This window comes from Ailuropoda melanoleuca, chromosome 3 (assembly GCF_002007445.2).
Source record: "Ailuropoda melanoleuca isolate Jingjing chromosome 3, ASM200744v2, whole genome shotgun sequence".
NCBI classification, from domain to species: Eukaryota; Metazoa; Chordata; class Mammalia; order Carnivora; family Ursidae; genus Ailuropoda; species Ailuropoda melanoleuca.
This window is the reverse complement of record NC_048220.1, coordinates 79438060-79455554: the sequence shown is the minus strand read 5'-3', so window position 1 is coordinate 79455554 and position 17495 is coordinate 79438060. Positions and strand designations below refer to the sequence as shown.

At 45.6% G+C, this 17495-nt stretch overlaps 1 long non-coding RNA gene across 4 annotated transcripts in view; it reads left to right on the top strand.

Annotated features, from left to right (window-relative positions):
• Positions 1–4277: 4277 nt before the first annotated feature.
• The window catches only part of LOC117801544, a 19982-nt gene continuing 6764 nt past the window's right edge, over positions 4278–17495 (top strand). Inside the window, exons 1-5 of one of the 4 annotated variants that reach the window (XR_004624178.1) lie at positions 4278–4669; positions 4970–5105; positions 13293–13417; positions 13901–13999; positions 16917–17099. This is a non-coding gene — a long non-coding RNA (uncharacterized LOC117801544). Of the gene's footprint in view, positions 4706–4969; positions 5106–13292; positions 13418–13900; positions 14000–16916; positions 17189–17495 lie in introns of those variants that run through there. The other 3 variants (XR_004624177.1, XR_004624179.1, XR_004624180.1) reach the window with 3 other exon arrangements.

The following is a 17495-nucleotide window of genomic DNA, read 5'->3' as shown; positions in this document are numbered from 1 at the left end:
AAAAAAAAATACCTCCCATTCTCTTACCTTCTCATGAAACAGATTAAAAACCATATACGCTAAGACCTACCACGGTGCTCGTTCTTGCAGAGTAGAGAAGTACTGACTGTATAGTTGGGGCCCAAAATAATATTTGAAGTTAAAAGGCTTAAAATATAGCAATAGTTGAGGCAGCCGAAGAAGTTGTAAAGGTTAATGATTTGTCAGAAGAAGAGGGACAAACAAGAAGAATAAGTTGTTGGCTTGCATTTTTCTCTTTTCATATTGACAGGATGACAAGTACCGTCAGAGAAAGAAACGGTTATTTGAATTTGCAGCTCCAAGCACCTAAGACTGCGAAGAATGCTCCAAGAAGACAGAACGGTGCTATGTGCTCTGGAGAGGAAGGCACCCCCGTGGAGGGCACGAGGGGGGCTAAACTTTACGGAAATGTTGCAACTCATGTAAATGGTACCTAGAAGAGACTTGTCTCATGTAAGTGTCTCTTCAGGTTTTTAAAAAATCATTTTATTTTTGTTTCCATTTAGATTTATTTGGTAGGGCCAACTCCTTCCCTGAAGGAAAAACAGGGCACCACATGGGTTTCCTGGTCACTCTTAAGTCATGACAACCCTCCAGTTAGTCTATTTTTCAGCACAGTCTTCATTCAGAACTTAGAAGCCCAGTCCCCTCTACTAATCAAAGCCACGAACTTGGTTTAAAATGGAGGCATCTCCACACACCAAGCTGGGGCCAGCTCCAAGTAGGAAGCAGAAGGAGGTCATGGTTGGCTTCCCTCTTCCTTCAAAGAGCTCTTGTCTCCATCTCCCACCACAAGGTAAGGACAGTTCTTACCTGTGTGGTGCCGCTGAGGGCCACCCTTGTAGAAAGTTTCTTCAAATCCCGCCTCTGACAAAACGCTTCAAATTCTCACCTTTTTGTACTGTCAGAAGGTGCAGGGGCTTTAAGGATCATCTGAACTCTTACCATCCCTACGCTTTGAATTTTTTTTAAATATAAATCCATAAGGAAAAGACAATGAGCATAACTAAGGGAATGACAGCTGCCTTAATTTACCTTATTTCCATTTCTTTGATGCAGCCTAATTTTTTTTTTTAATTTTAGACCTTATTTCTTGAAAATGTTGGCTGGTCTTGGTTGTTTATTTTCAACTCAAGTTGTAAAATTTAAATATCTATTTAGAAAGCTAAAGATTTTTTTAATGTTTGTATATTACCTTAGTTTAACAAATGATTGACATTGGCAAACGAAATATTAAGGAAACTTTAAATCATAATTGTGTGAATTTTCTCTTCAGGTATGGATAATAGCTCTGTGTTTGATTTTTAGACTTGAAATCCATACTTGGTCAAACTACCAAATTTGTAATAATCACAAGCGTTATGGCTAGCAGAACTGTTCTTGTTTTTAAGTAAACTGAATGACAGACAACCCAGTGATATTTCTGTTAGAGAGTAAATTGTTTTTATTCCATTAGAAATCACAAATATGAACACGTCAGTGAGTGAAGACAAAGTAGCTCATGTTTATATCAGGAAAAAGTTAACAAAACAGCTCAAAATAATTGGCAATGTATTGTTGCTAATATGTAACTAATAGACTCCTTTTTGTAGAAAAAAATCACTGGGTTAGGAGCAAGAGGATATATTTCTGTTATTTTTGTGGCCTAGGACAGGAAGCAGTGGATATGACCCAGGATTTGGAATCCAGGGGCTGAGCTTTGAATCCTCACTCTACTGTTTGCCTATGTGACCTTGGATGAGTTAATTAATCTCTCTACTTCCTCAGTTTCCTTATCTGTAAAATGAACATAATAGCAGTAGATATCAGTCAGGGTTCACCCCGGGAACAGAATCAGTAGGATATATATTTGTAATATGGAAATGGCTCACACATTTGTGGGTGCCAGCTAAACAATTCCAAAAACCTATCCAGATGACCCAGGACAATCAGCTGATCATGGACTTTAATTAAATCTACAAAATATCTTCTGAGCAACACCTCGATTAGCATATGGTTGTCTAACTGTCAACTGTAGCTTAGCCAGGCGGATATATGACATGTACCTACATCACAGGTGGCTGTGAGGATAATGTGTATCTGTAAATTACTTTAGCAGTGCCTGACACATGGTAAATATTCAGGTGTTAGCTACCATAATTATTACTTACCAGCTATGTGGTTTTGAGCGAATCATGTAATTGTCTGAGTCTTGATTTTTTCACATGTAAATGAAAGCACTGGAGTAGAAAATCACTAATGCTTCTTTTTTCTCCTACAGTCTATGATTTGGGGCTGCATAAGGGAAAAGGGACTAAGCAAGCTGACATTTAAAGATGTAGTATATATACGCAATGGAATATTATGCAGCCATAAAAAAGAATGAAATCTTGGCTTTTGCAACAGCATGGAAGGAGTAAGAGTATCATGGTAAGTGAAATAAGCCAGTCAGAGAAAGACAAATACCACATGATTTCATTAAGATGTGGAATTTAAGAAACAAAACAAATGAGCAAAGGGCAAAAAGAGAGAGAGGCCGATCAAGAAACAGTCTCTTAACTACAGAGAAGAAAGTGATGGTTACCAGAGGGGAGGTGGATGGGGGGATGGGTGAAACAGGTGATGGGGATTAAGGAGGACACTTGTGATGAGCAGTGGGTGATGTTTGGAAGTGTTGAACCCCTATATTGTACATCTGAAGCTAATATTACAGTGTATGTTAACTGGAATTTAAATTAAGAACTGTTTTTTAAAAAGATTTCCTTTATTTATTTGAAAGAGATAGAGAGCACAAGCAGGGGGAGCGGCAGGCAGAGGCAGAAGGAGAAGCAGGCTCCCTGCTGAGCAGAGAGCCCGATGCAGGACTCGATCCCAGGACCCTGGGATCATGACCTGAACTGAAGGCAGATGCTTAACCAACTGAGCCACCCAGGGCCCCTAAATTAAGAACTTAAAAGAAAAGAAAGGTAAACAAACTGGAGTGAAGTCAGGATAGAGGTTGTGGCATTGGAGGAAGAAAGGAAGAATGTAAACAGAAAGTTCCTAAACTCCGCAGGAAACCTTGTAGTGAATAGACTATTCTAGATGTTCTTGAGTGGGTCAGCCTTGGTTCATGGCCACCCCTGACTCCTAGGTGCCTGGGTCTGACATGAAGGGATTTGTGTCAGAAGTGGCAATAAAAACCCAACTCCTCTGCCTGGTGTAGGCATCCAGGCAACAGTCTTCAAGCACCTACTATAGGCCTAGGAACCTACTGTGTGCTGTGACAAACCCAGGGGAAGTTGGCTCCAATTCATCACTAGCAGAAAACACTTTAACACTTCTTTCTCAGTGCCATCTTTATAAAAAGCATTCTTTCCATTTAAGGGCTCCCAGGTTTTACCCCAGTCTGGGGGTCTGGGGACAATTGAGGCAAGCACTCAATGTCCCCACTCCCAGCTTGAAGGTGATATCAACCTTGAAAGATAGCACGACTTAGTATTTCAAAACAGAGACAGTTTCTGACGTTTGCTCAGAAGGAAGGCTAGCCCAGTGAAGGGTATTAAGGAGGGCACGTATTGCATGGAGCCCTGGGTGTTATACACAAACAATGAATCATGGAACACTGCATCAAAAACTAAGGATGTACTGTATGGTGACTAACATCATAATTAAAAAAAAAAAAAAGAAGAAGGANCTGGGTCTGACATGAAGGGATTTGTGTCAGAAGTGGCAATAAAAACCCAACTCCTCTGCCTGGTGTAGGCATCCAGGCAACAGTCTTCAAGCACCTACTATAGGCCTAGGAACCTACTGTGTGCTGTGACAAACCCAGGGGAAGTTGGCTCCAATTCATCACTAGCAGAAAACACTTTAACACTTCTTTCTCAGTGCCATCTTTATAAAAAGCATTCTTTCCATTTAAGGGCTCCCAGGTTTTACCCCAGTCTGGGGGTCTGGGGACAATTGAGGCAAGCACTCAATGTCCCCACTCCCAGCTTGAAGGTGATATCAACCTTGAAAGATAGCACGACTTAGTATTTCAAAACAGAGACAGTTTCTGACGTTTGCTCAGAAGGAAGGCTAGCCCAGTGAAGGGTATTAAGGAGGGCACGTATTGCATGGAGCCCTGGGTGTTATACACAAACAATGAATCATGGAACACTGCATCAAAAACTAAGGATGTACTGTATGGTGACTAACATCATAATTAAAAAAAAAAAAAAGAAGAAGGAAGGATAGAAGCTGTTCTGCTTTCTCAGAAAGCAGTAGCTAAAACTAAGTCACAAGAGGGGAGAACCTGCCAGTTTGCTCCTGAGCAAAGCTGAAAGGCCTGCTGTAGTGAACTCAAGCCTCCCCAAGCCCCCTGTCGCCAGGAGATATCAAAGCAGGGAAAGGCCACTGTGGATGGCTGGAGAAGGAGGGAAAGGAGGACCTCGTGGGAGCTCCTGGAGAAGTTCTACTGAAGACAGCTCATCCATGCAGGTCCTCAACACTGTCCCGTGAAGTGGCTAACTGGATCTTGCCTAACCCAGCAAACAGTGCATTTCTAGTGTCTGGGAAGTAGCTAGAAAACTGTGGCCCCCAGAAATCTGAAGATTACCTGTTTCTGCTCCTGTTCTATGAAGCCCCGAATACCAACGTCAGTTGTTTTAGAGTAGTTTACCTCAGAGCAGTATGCCTGAGAAAGGTACAATCTGGAAATTCTATGATTTGTTGTTTGCAGGTATTTCTTTTATCTGTTACCTTTGTATTTGTCTCCTCTTTTATTATGCAGTCCTGACACCTATTGGGGGGTGGTACGTAAGCATTTAATAAGGATACGTTTCTTCTTCCTCCTTCTCCAACGCCCCCCCTCCTCCTTCTCCTCCTCTTCTCCTGTTAATTTCTGGCTGTAGATGGGGGGCTGAGGTATTTCAACTGTAATATCACTTAAACAAGACTGTAAAGCATTATTCCAAAAACAATAGGCTTTCTTCTCTCCTTTCAGGTATTTTTGAGTACAGATTTTGAATTTGAGCTTCCTTCGTGCAGCTGCCTACATGGTTTATGTGGAGTCATGGCAGAAGTTCTTGGCAGAAGTAAGGCAGACTGTCCCCCTGGTTTCCAAGGCATCTTACACTAAGGTAACGTGTTCCTTATTTGGATGATACTGGACAAGGAATTCCTTGTTCCCCCGTTACAAATATAATGTAATCCATTTATAAATAATTTCTATTTACATCACATATCACTTACACATTATAAAATATTGGATATATTTTGGTCCTCTACTTAGAGTTTCAAATTATTGCAAATGAATTCATTGCATTTTCTCCTTTTGTAACACTGAGGTGAAAACGAATGTCATAGATAATAGTTAGATTTTTTTTTCCCTTGTTGATTAGAAAGCCTTCAGCTTCATTATTTAATCCCCAAGGACAGGGTAAGTGATTACTCTGTATGAGTGAGTTGCAGTCTATAGTTCCATTTTAATTTAAATTTTTTCACCATATTAGAGATTTGTTAAGTAAATTTTAACAGTGTAAGTGCTTGAGGACATAGGAATTGTTTTAAAGGTTTCTATAAGATTATTACTTATCATACTGTGATTCCCAGGAAGTTTCCCTTGTATTGAATCAGCTTACAATGGGAACAGTGTATTTTCCCATCATTATATTTTGATGATATTTATATTCTGGTCTTTCTTGTTCTGCAACCAACAAATTATCAGATGTTTTAAGAAACTGCCCCTTTGACTCAAGATTTCCACTCTAGAAATTTATCTCCAGGAGATGAGAGCCAGGAATTTAGTGTTTCTGGGACACATTTATCCCATTGTACATTTGGAAGTCTCTGAGGACTGGTCAACGGACATCTAAGTTCAATTTCCCCCTGCGAGGCCTTGTCACATGTTGTGCTGTGATAAGTCCTGAATACACTGTAAAAGTGATAAAATTTCATCCAGCACCAGTTTGGGGGAGGCATTTTAATCAGCTGCAGGCCAGATTAAATCTCTTCTGCAAGAGCCTGGGTGCCAATTTAGCTGTTACCTGATCAATGAAACAAGCTGAAGTTTTCAAGGATACCGAGCCTGCAATTAGAGACAGGTAATGGGTAACTGTCTATTAGCAGGACAAGCCAGATAGGTATTGATCAAGAAAGGAAAAAGTCTGACTTGATTAACAAACCTTCTCAGCGTCAATAAACTAATGGTTGGTTTTAAAATGTAATTTNTGATTAGAGACAGGTAATTGGGTAACTGTCTATTAGCAGGACAAGCCAGATAGGTATTGATCAAGAAAGGAAAAAGTCTGACTTGATTAACAAACCTTCTCAGCGTCAATAAACTAATGGTTGGTTTTAAAATGTAATTTTACTTCCATTCTTCAGTAAAGGACCAAAAATAGCCCAGGTGTGGTGGTGGAGAAAGTGAAAGTGTTTCTAAGTTGAGAGCTTTTGCTGCATGGGGAAACCCGGGGACAGGAAAGACATAGAATTTCTGTCTCAGGCAAAAAGTATGTCTACCCCTTGAACATCGTGCAGAATTCAACACAGTTTTATACTGCAGCTACCAGAGACTTGACACTCCACGTTTGCTCTGAAATGATTCCTGCTGGAAACAAGTGGGTCCAGAAAGAGAAAACTTTCTTGTATCAAGAAACCTCTTGCTCAACAATGTCCTATCCGGGGGGCTTTCAGAACAGTCCCTCCACAGGGATCTGAGACCCTGAGACACCTCCTCTGGGAAGCCGATATATGGGAATTCTCTCCATCTTCTTGAAGCAAAATACACCCAAGCCCCTGTGCCCTCTTCTTTGAAGAGACGGCATCTTGCCACAGAATGGTAGAGAGCAGGTAACATCTGCAAATCCCCTTCTTGTGCCTGTGGGCTAGAACTCCTGAGTACTTTCTTTTTATGTTACTGTTAAAGAACAAGGGGGAAACTGGCCTTAGTTATCTCGAAGAAGGTAGAGAGTTGACATTGCATATCGACCACAATTCGTGACCTGAGGAAACCTGAAGTGTCAGGGTCCCTGCACATCCTGCCTTAGAACAGAGCCCCTTGGACATGCAGTGAGCCAGCCGAAGATGTGGGCCACCCCTCTGGGTCTATGCTGTGCCTCCTATTGCCCACCCACTGTGGAAGAAGCAGCACCAGCCCTGGGGACCAGCCCTGACCAGAGGGGAAAAGACAACCACTCTGCACAGGAAGCTGAGAGCAGTGTGGATACTCTATCTGGATATTACATGGCATTTGAAGGGAATGAGGAGTGTGGAAAGCTCTTTGTGTATCTGTCTCTTGTGTTCTGTGATTTCTGGCTCATTGCAATAAAGTCAGAATCAGCTTTGCTTGGTCAAGAGAACAGAGGCAGCTCCCAGCTTGATAAAACATAAAATAAAAACATTTTATTCTAATGGGAAATTTGGGGTGGAAATGGCAAAAAATAAATCAATGAACAGGTAAATCTGGGGGGACTTACCTAGGTTGTTCCTTTGTGCGCTTAACGCCAACCAGGACAAAATATATCGCACTTATGACCCTTGGCTCCACAAAGGACCTCCTCATTTGAATGCAGCTGGGAGAGACGGCAGGAGGGGGAAAGCACCTATCCAATTCTTGGCCCCAAACGCCCCCAGTGTTCATGAGTACTGGGTCGCCAATCATTGTTTCCCCTCCCCACACTGGTGTGTGTCCAAAGTCTTCCCTGACCCAGGAAACATGGTGGTTTTGCCGGCGCTCGAGGAGACGTCCTCAGGGACCTGGCACAGAATGTGTGGTTGCACGGCGGCACCCGTGGGCACGTTTTTCTGTGTGCCCAGGGACGGCAGCTGTGTCCTTACCTCTGCTTACCCCAGCCACCACCAAGTTCACCCCCGAAGTTCCAGAAAGGACTGCAGACGTAGCAGCCCTAAGCGGTCACACGGCAAACGGTGCAATCTTCTCAACACACTTCAACTTCCTCGTCCAAAGGCCGTCAGGGCCCTCCGTGAACCTGGAGGAGCCTGGACATTAGCTCCGGACCCTTATCTAAGTGTCCTTAGTGTCTGCTCCCCTCGGGTTTGGCCTTCCGAGCACCTGACAAGCATAGGTCGTGTGGCCCAGAGTGAGTGTATGTTTCAGCAAATGCCTTTTTCTTGTTTGGATCGTTGCTGTTTTGCTTTTGGTATATTCAGGATTCTAGTGGTAGGAGACATTAAATTTCTTGGAAAGAAGTTGGGTAGAAGGCAGGAAGACACAAATTGTAAGCACACACAAGCGCTTTCACTCTAACTTCCAATATTTGTATCCAGTCCTTCGCTAGGTTAAAATTGGCTCCTCTGTTTACACAAGCATTCCCCCACCTTGTAAGAAGAGATTCATGTATTTCCTTGAGCTGTTGTCAGGAGGCCATCAACTGCATTAATGCCTCTGAGGTGGGCTGGTCGAGATTGATTAGGCCTGTCACTCAGGAGATACGGTGTGAAGGGAAATGGATGGCTAAGGGCCGCAGAGGAAGGCCACCGGCAAATGCCAGTTCTGTCGGCAGTCATGTTCAGGGCAGTTAGGCAGGAACACCCTGGAAGAAAGGCCAGTTCTTCCTAGAGGTGTGACAGAATCCCCTGGCTCCGGGCTGGGGTAGGGAAGGTGTGCACAGCAGGCCACCCTGTCAGGGCCCAGAACCAACCTGAGAGAGTCCTCAGGAAGCCAGGTCTGGCCACTGGATACAGAGAACTATGTCAGAGTCTAGAGAGGGAAAGAAGTAAGCAGTGAGGGGCCTAGTGAGGGGTGCTGTAAGGGAGAAGTCTGGCCAGACAAGGCCAAGTTCAGGAGAACAGGAGCCGGGACTGAATCCGCCCCAGGAAGAAAGGGGCTTAGGAGCCTCTTGTCAGCATGACCTGGCTCAAATGATCTGCCTGCATCAAATGATTGCCCTGGTTCCACACTGCACTCCCACCCTTAGCAGAACAGAAGGCAGAATCCAAGCCACATTCATCCCTGGCTGGGGAGCAGTGTGTCCTGCTTCGTGGCTGTCCTCTCCAGCACTGCTAATGGCCAGCCAGCAGCTTTCGATGCAGAAAGACAGGGACTAATGGTAACACCCGTAGCTTTGTGTCCTCAACAACCTCAGAAACTATTCGCAATTTGCTTGATAAGCCTACCTCTAGGGCACGCCTGTTCACAGGTGGCCTAGGAACACCTACAAGAATGGCTGGGTAGTGGCCCTTGAGGCAGTGACCCTTCCTCTGTCCCTGCCAGTCCCCTGACCAGCGCTGTCAGCTGTGTTTGAGAGGGACATCCTTGGAGATTCCTCCTAGGGAGTTTTTTGGGGGTGGGGTGCTTTCTCCTGCCCACAAGGAGGAGATTGTCCATAGAGGAGGCTGGTCACATTCTATTGGGGGTGATGAGCTCTGGATTCTTTCTTATCTAATGTGCGTAAAAGAGCCTTCTTAACTCTATAGAACTATGTGACTGACAGAGAAAGAGCATTAGGCTTGGAGCTGGGACACACCTGCTGGCATCAGGTATGAGTTAGTCACCTCACATCTTTAAGCCTCGGAGACTCAGTTCCTCCATCTATAAAATGGGCATAGTAACAATCCTCTCTCACATATTGATAAAAATAATGACAGTGGTGTTGTTGATGATGATAATAGAAGATGGGCATCACTTACATAGCGCTTACATGTTCCAGGCACTGCTCTATACACACGACATCCATTATTTCATTTAATCTTCAATCCTCATTTTACAGAACAGGTTTGGTGACTTACTTGGCCAAAGCCGCACAGCTGGCCAGCAGTCGTGGAGCAAAACCGAATCCTGCAGCCTGGTCCCAGGGGCAGCTCTCTTGACCTTATGCGGTATCTTGTCCAAAATCATCTATGCAAATCTCCTGCCTCCAGAAAGGAAGAGCTCAGCACATGCTTCATAAAGGAGCAAATGAAAAATTGATGGGTACTGTAAGTGTCGAACACATATAAGCAGATATTGTCTTTATTAGGACCAGAAATCAGGCTGATCTGACTGCTACAAATCTGAATTCTGCTCAGACACCAAAACCATCAGGTGGGAGATGAGTGTTTGGCGCCCGCTGGCCGGCAGCATGGGTGTGTGTGTGTATGTGTGTGTGTGTGGTGGGGATGGGGTAGGAGCGGAAGGCCGTGGCCCAGTGCAGAGTGCTGGGTGTGGGAGCCTGTTAGTGGCTCCCAAGAGCGAAGAGGGAGAGCTCAGACCTGAAACCCCTTTCTTCAGCCGGCTGGGAAGGCGAATTTTTCATTCCCACAGCCCATTGGTTCTGATTGATGAAGAGAGTAGCTTCTGCTAGGAGAAGTTGACAAAGGCAATTTACAAAGGGGCGAGAGAAGCAGGAATTGAGCCGTGTGCTGCCACGCGGATGTCGCCCGGCACAGTCCCGGGGGCCTTGGTGCTGCCTTGCAGACACGAGTCGGCGCCTGATGTAAATGTTGCGGCCACCGTTGTTCGAGTCTTCGGCGAGGCCCTGGATCGATGGCAAGCCGTGCAGAGCCATCCATCACCCCGTGAGCAGGCTGTGAGTTATGAGGCTGAAATCCCCGGCACTGACTCCACCAACAGCCTCCCTCGCAGAGCTAGTGATGGACATGTGGACCCCCCCCTCCGGGCACTAGAGCAGGGGATGCCCCTGGGAGGGGTCCAGGGTCAGGGCGTCGTCCTGGGCCTTGCTCAAAACCTAGGAGCTGCTGGTGCGTTTTCTGAGGGCAGGAAATGCTGCAGAGGCACCGCCTCACAACTGCTGAGAGGTCTTGGGCAAGCACTGTGCATGCCAACAATCTCTGACCACCCTGACAACCTCTTGGACCCAATCTCTTCTGTCCTGTGCCACTGCTGTCTCCTAAGTCCAGGACCCCATGGTCTGTGGCGTGGATGGCCACGACAGCCTCCAGACTGTTTGTCCCTTGAACATTCTTGCTCTCCTTCAATCCAGCCCCAATCTCGACCCACAGCCAGAGTGTAGTTACTGAAGATGAAGTCTGACCACGCTGTTTCCATGGTCAGGACCCTGGAATGGCCCCACTGCTAGAAAATCCAACTCCTTTGCTATGCCTCGAGTCCCCGTGTCCAATGACCTTCACTTACTTTTCTAGCTTGTCTTTGGCCATTTGTTCCTCACTCTCTTCAAGCTGGTGTACTGAGCTTCTTCCAAGTCCTTGAACTTGCCATTTTTATGTTGGGTCTGAGTCTTTGTATAATTATTGTTTGCTCGGTCTGGAGTCCTCCCTCCCCTTCCCTCCTTTAGGTCTACAGCAAGCAAAGGCGAGATGTCAGAAATTCCTTGGTGTAATGCAGGATTCCAAAGATTTAGGGATATAGGAAGGAATGTTGGAGCAACCTCAGCATGTGCCACGGGTTCACTTGACTCTATATCCCCAAAAAGGGCCCAGAGGACACGTCCTTCCCCACAGCACTGAGCAATAAATGGATAAGAAAATGTAAGAATGGTAGCTACTTTGGTTTTGTGCCCAGATCCCCTTCATGAGGCTGGAACGCCTACCGCTCAGCTGCTCGGAGTGCTGGTTACTGCCTTCTCCATAGAGTTCCCTTCCACCCAGCAGCAGCCATTTGCTTGGGGGATTACACCACTCCCATGCCCTCCCAGGCAGCCAGAGGCCGAAGACTGGCTGACAAAGATTTGCCTCAAGGGGGTACCAGCTCTGTGGTACAGTTCATACTTTTGCACTCTCTGGTGACCAGGCCAAGACCCCCCTGCTTAGCTTTCTTCCCCCACTTTATCCTGCTTCTCTCACCTGCCTTCTTCTGAGGGTACTCCCAGTAAATTATTTACACAAATGAATACTGGTCAGTCTCTGCTTCTGGGTTACCTGAGCTAGGACGGCTCATATCTTTGAAAAGTACAGAGGTGGCTGTGCTCTGAGGGCCGGGATGAAAGTGGGACACGCTGCAAGGAAATGGCCTCCTTGGTCTTGGTGTGGATAGAGAGATTCCTGGGCTGGGGAGCTAAGGAGCAGCATGTATCTGCCAGGGGCAAGGTTGATAGAGTTTCTGTTATGGACAAATGACCAGATGGCACATCAGAGTGGTTTGACCTCAGGGTCCTTTGTTGGTGGCTGATTGCTCACAGTGTCCCTAGAACTCAGATGGTTGGGCGGCACTCCTTCAACTGTGTAGCTGAAGGAACCCCACCTCACAAGCAGAAGGCCGACCTGAATTTTCATGATGGAAGGTCAAGGCCCTTCCCCCGATTCCCAAGCTGGAGATGGTTCACAGCTCTGGAGGATTCTCAGTGAAGGGGTGTGACGTAAACTTGAGGAAGGACCTGATGAGAAAGTCAAGAAAATGTCCTCTAAATCACCCTTTTAGTCCTTTTTAAGGGACCTGGAGACATTTCCCAGGATAATTATGCATTGGAGGAGGGAAAAACCCAGCCACTTAGTGAATCATCAGTCTTAGCTCTTACAATGCTACCAGTCAGAGTGTGAGATCAGCTGCTGGGCACAAGGTCACGTTTTGGTCCATGTCTATGTCACGTGTCTGATGGGTCCGTCCTACTTCCCAGGCTCTTGAAGGTGTGGTCAGAAACAATGAAATTAGCAGCTGGCAGAGTCTCTATATTGGCTCTCTGTCCTGTGGAGCAAGGTTTATTTTCTAGGCAAGGAGAGTAGAAGTCCTTGGAACAGTCCCCATCGGGCCGAAACAGAAAACCAAAAGCATTGAATTCTGAAAGGCCAGCCACGTACATGCGTCATCTCATCTAAGGTGCATGACCACCCTGTGAGACTGGTTATCATTAGCCCCGTTTTATACCAGAGAAACCAGAAGAACATGTTCCTGGCGAAACCTCTGGCTGTCAATTCCCAGCCTTCGACAGCCTGCAGGTGTTATGTGGCTGACTGTGGCTCTGTTGTTGCTTCTCCATATTATAAATGTTCAAGGCTCCAGGTCTGGGTTTTGGGAAGGGTTGGGGACTTCAGAGGAAATGCTGGCCTCCTCTGCCCTCTCTGACCTGGAGGCTGGACAAGGAATGCCAGGAGAGCCTTGCAAAATGATGGCGAAGCATTCGATATCATATTAGATCTAGCCATTCCAGCTATCACCCTCTGTTCCAGCCCAAGTAACCTCGGAAGTTCTAGAAATGAGGTAGCCGCCCTCCCTCCCACCCCCGCTGTAAAAACTACTTGCACTGTGGCAATTGTGTCTCCGTCCAACTCCCAATTCTCATGTTAGAGCCCTAACTGCATAACCGTTCTTGAGATAGGGCTTATAAGGAGATAATAAAGATTAAGTGAGGTCATAGGGTAGGGCTCAGATCCAATAGAACCGGTGTCCTTATAAGCTCTCTCTCTCTCCATAGGCACACCAGGGAAAGGCCATGCCAGGACATGGCGGCAAGGTAGCCCTCTGCAAGCCAAAAAGAGAGCTCTCACCAGAAACCAAATGGGCCAGAACCTTGATCTTAGACACCTAGCCTCCAGAACTGTAAGTAAATAAATTTCTGTCATTAAGCCACCGAGTTGGTGGTGTCTGTGACAGGTTAGCACATTCAGACACTTCCGTCAGCCCAGCCCGGAGCACGCCTCTGCCCAAGCATGCTGTTTGGCCACAGAGCCTGGCTGTTTGTCACCCCCGACAGACAGTGTGTCAAGTACTTTACTCCTGATTAGGTTTCCAGCTAGAGTGCTGCAGAGGACTCTTTTCCTCTAATAGATATCATTATTATCACAGAAAATTATATTCTACGCTTGCCTTTCGCTTGAAGACTGATTGTGAGGACTGCGATGAATTGTGGAATCATCTCACTAATGCATAATTAATACACGCTGATTCAATTAGTCAGAGGCCCCTGCCCCTTTTTCTTGCTAAAAAATTTACATTCATATTAGAAAAGCAGGAAATGTGAGAAAGGGAATAAAAATCCCCCAGTACTCTTGAGACTCTCTCCACTTCCCTTTGTTTTATCAGATGTGTCTTCTCTCAGCTCCCGGTGTTTTTCATCTCCAAAACGCTGCAGGGAGCAAGGAAAGGTCTGTCTGCAGAGGCTTGGCAAGAGGATACCCTCTCGTAAGTCACAAATCAGCCTGTCAACCTAGACCCCCCGCTTCATGCCCAGACTCAAGCTGCCCTCACCTTGAGCGCATTCTTCTTGCTGAACATCTCTTCAGTGTGACATTTCCCCTCTAGCCCCACAGCCCTCTTCAGTTCAGTCCTGGGCTTTACAAGGCTTGCCAACCCATCTTTCTAGTTGCTGTGCCCTCCCTCCCACCCATTTTCTATATTGGTGCACCGACCATCACTCTAAAATCCCTTCAGTGGCTCCCTACAGAGGAAACGTGCCTTTTGCCTGTCAGCATCTCCCACCCCCTTCCCTGCTTCAGGGGTGGGCGCATACACAGACCTGCCCTGGGTTACCCCATCGCCACCGACCTGGTCAAAGATGCCCTGCCAATCATAGCAGGGCTAATCCACATTTTCTCAGGGACTTTGCTGGAGCTGTGAGGAAAACAGCATCCCCTCCCCTCTGGAATCATTGATCTGCAACAATCCATCACTTGAGGACTGACAATGACCAAGAAGATCCAGAAAGTCTGAGCCAAGAGAAGGAGAGATAGAGCAATGAAGGGTGGGATGGAGGGAAGAAGGAGAGGAAAGAGGGATGGTTTTGGTGTCACCTGCAACCCAAACTGTCCTGATGAACATCTCCTTCTACTGGAACACAGCACCCTCTCTAGGACTTGGCCCTCCCTTCTTCTCCTACCCCATCCCCTCCTCTCCATAAGGTCCCTGTCACACAGCTCTGCTTGAAGTCTTCTGGGTGTGATGTTTGATTTCTCTGCTGCTCTTCGCCCTGTCAGGAACATGGTCTCCCCAGTCTCTGCCCGACTAACCCTCCTTCTCCTTTGTTCAGACCCAACTCCAGTGTCACCCTACATTTCCCTGCCTCCCTGCCACTGCCATGGATAAAACCCCCTTCCGTGCCCTAACCCTGCCATGACTAGTTCTGTTAGCATAGTTACTAAACCAAAATTGCATCTAGTGGGTTGAGGGCAGGGATGCTGTGAAAGATTCCACAATGTCCAGGACAGACCCCACAACTAGGAAATACTGGACCCCAAATGTCAGTGGTGCTGAAGCTGAGAAACCCTGCTGTAGAATGAGTCTCCTGGATCCCAGGGAGGAAGAGTTTTCCGTGCCATTGTGAGATTTGTCTTTACAAGACTGTGTTCAGCGTCCGTCCTTAGGAAAGAGGGATTTAGTCTTAGAGTTCTGTGCCCAGCTGAATTAGCCATCCAGTGCCAGGTGGGGTGTGGGTGCTTTTTGACCTGAAAACAATCATAAAGTTTACCCCCCAATACATTCTTTTGAAAAAATGATTCGAAGTCGTATTCCAAAGAAATGTGGAGTCCAGAAGATTAATAGCCTCAGAAACAAGAGACAGGGAGAGGTGAGTATGAGCCAGGGAATGTGAAGAAAGCAGAGAGAGTAAATAAAAACGAATCCATTAGACCTTGGTGCACATAGAATCCTCACTCAAGAGGACAATATAGATTCAGGAGTCACAAGCTCATAGATGTAAATATTTAAAGTCAGATAAATATTGTTTAAAGTTATGATGGAAGGTCATCACCAGGGAATGAAAGCAGAAACATAGCTCTGGGGAGTGGGGCTTGTGCCCAGGACAAGGGCAGGTCATTTGATGCCTTCTTCTCTGGGTACTTTTTTTTTTTTAAACACGTGAATGTATTATTTGTGTAATAAAAACAAATTAGTTTTTAAAATATCTACTTAATAAATAAAATTCTGAATCCCTGGGATTCTGAATATACAAAGCATCTTTATGAATCCCTATTGTTTAATATCTCAGGGAAAGAAAAAGAATTGGGTGCAACCTGCATGCCATCCACGGGGACCTATTACAGAAATTATGATATATCTACTCCATTATGTAGTTATTAGAATAATGGGCTTATTGAAAACTAATGTAGGAATATGAAAAATGTTAGGAAATAATGTCAAATAAAGATGTATATATACATTTTATAAAATTATGCCCATTTGAAAAAAGGCTGAAAGAAAATTGTCCCAGTGACAGCAGTGCCTGTGTGAGACTAATGAGCTCATGGATAATATATGATATTTTTGTTTACCCATTTTGCCGTGTTCTACCTATAATGTTACTTTTATGATTAAAAAGCAGCCTTTCCTAAAAAGAGTAAGAAGGCATTGTTTTTAGATGCCCAAAGATGTCAGGGCACACAGCTCTCGTGATTCTGACTTGGAGGAGGAGCCTATGTCGCTTCTTGAACAGGAGATTGGAAAATTACTACCTTCTAGTCACAAAAGAAAGCCACAGGGGTCCATCAACAATCAACATCTGTGGTTATAATTTCTTTGTAGATGAGTAGAAAAATAAGAATTCGGGAGCGTGTGTGTGTGTGTGTCTGTGTGTGTGTGTGTGTGCGTGCCTGCGCCCGTGTGTCCTGCTCTGTGAGTCAAGGAGTTAAGAAGCAAGGTGCCAGCACTATTGCATGATTAAGAACGGCCAGTGGGTTTTCAGTAGGAAATGCAAAGCTAGCCGCTGAGGGAAGTTTCAGAAGATTTCAATCCAAATTAGTCTGAAGTTTTGGAGTCTGTTGGCAACGTCTGGGGTGGATTTGAGCACAGAATAAGATTAAAGATAATTTACTGCGGCAATATAAAAATACATATGTTGGGGGGAATAGAATGAAGGCCGTGTGGCAGGCAATTCTGAGAAGTACCACTCCTCCTTCTTCTATAATAATAGAAACCCCACCTTGTAGCAAGGCATAAGATTTCCAGAAAAAAAGACTCTATTTTCCACCCTCTTGAAGATGGCGTGGCAATGTGACAAAGTGCTAGTCGGGGCGATGAAAGCAGAAATGGTTGTGCCATCTCTGAGAAACATCTTTAGAGGAAGAGAGCATGCCCTTATCCTTGCTCTCTTCCTTCCTTCTGACAGGAGTGTGAGCCCGACAGCTTCGACCTCCAGGTGGCCTTGGGGGCAAGCTCCACAGAGCAAGACAGACGGAGCTGGGCCCTATCTCGCTGAGGCCTCGAGGAAGCCAGTGCTGGTCCACCTGATTCCAGACTTGTGTGTGAGAGAAAAATGGACCGCAGGCTTGTGTGAGCCACTGCGTTAGAGGTATTTGAAACCACATCTTAATCATACAAGGGGGAAGTGGTGTGACGCTGTTGAACAGCATTGCTTCAGGGCGACCATGATCTGCCGGATGTCTGGTGCCTCGTCTACCTGACATGATTGGAGGTTGCTTTCTTTCTTTCTTTCTTTCTTTCTTTCTTTCTTTCTTTCTTTTTTTTTTTTTAAAGATTTTATTTATTTATGTTGAACAGCATTGCTTCAGGGCGACCATGATCTGCCGGATGTCTGGTGCCTCGTCTACCGGACATGATTGGAGGTTGCTTTCTTTCTTTCTTTCTTTTTTTTTTTTTTTTAAAGATTTTATTTATTTATTCGACAGAGATAGAGACAGCCAGCGAGAGAGGGAACACAAGCAGGGGGAGTGGGAGAGGAAGAAGC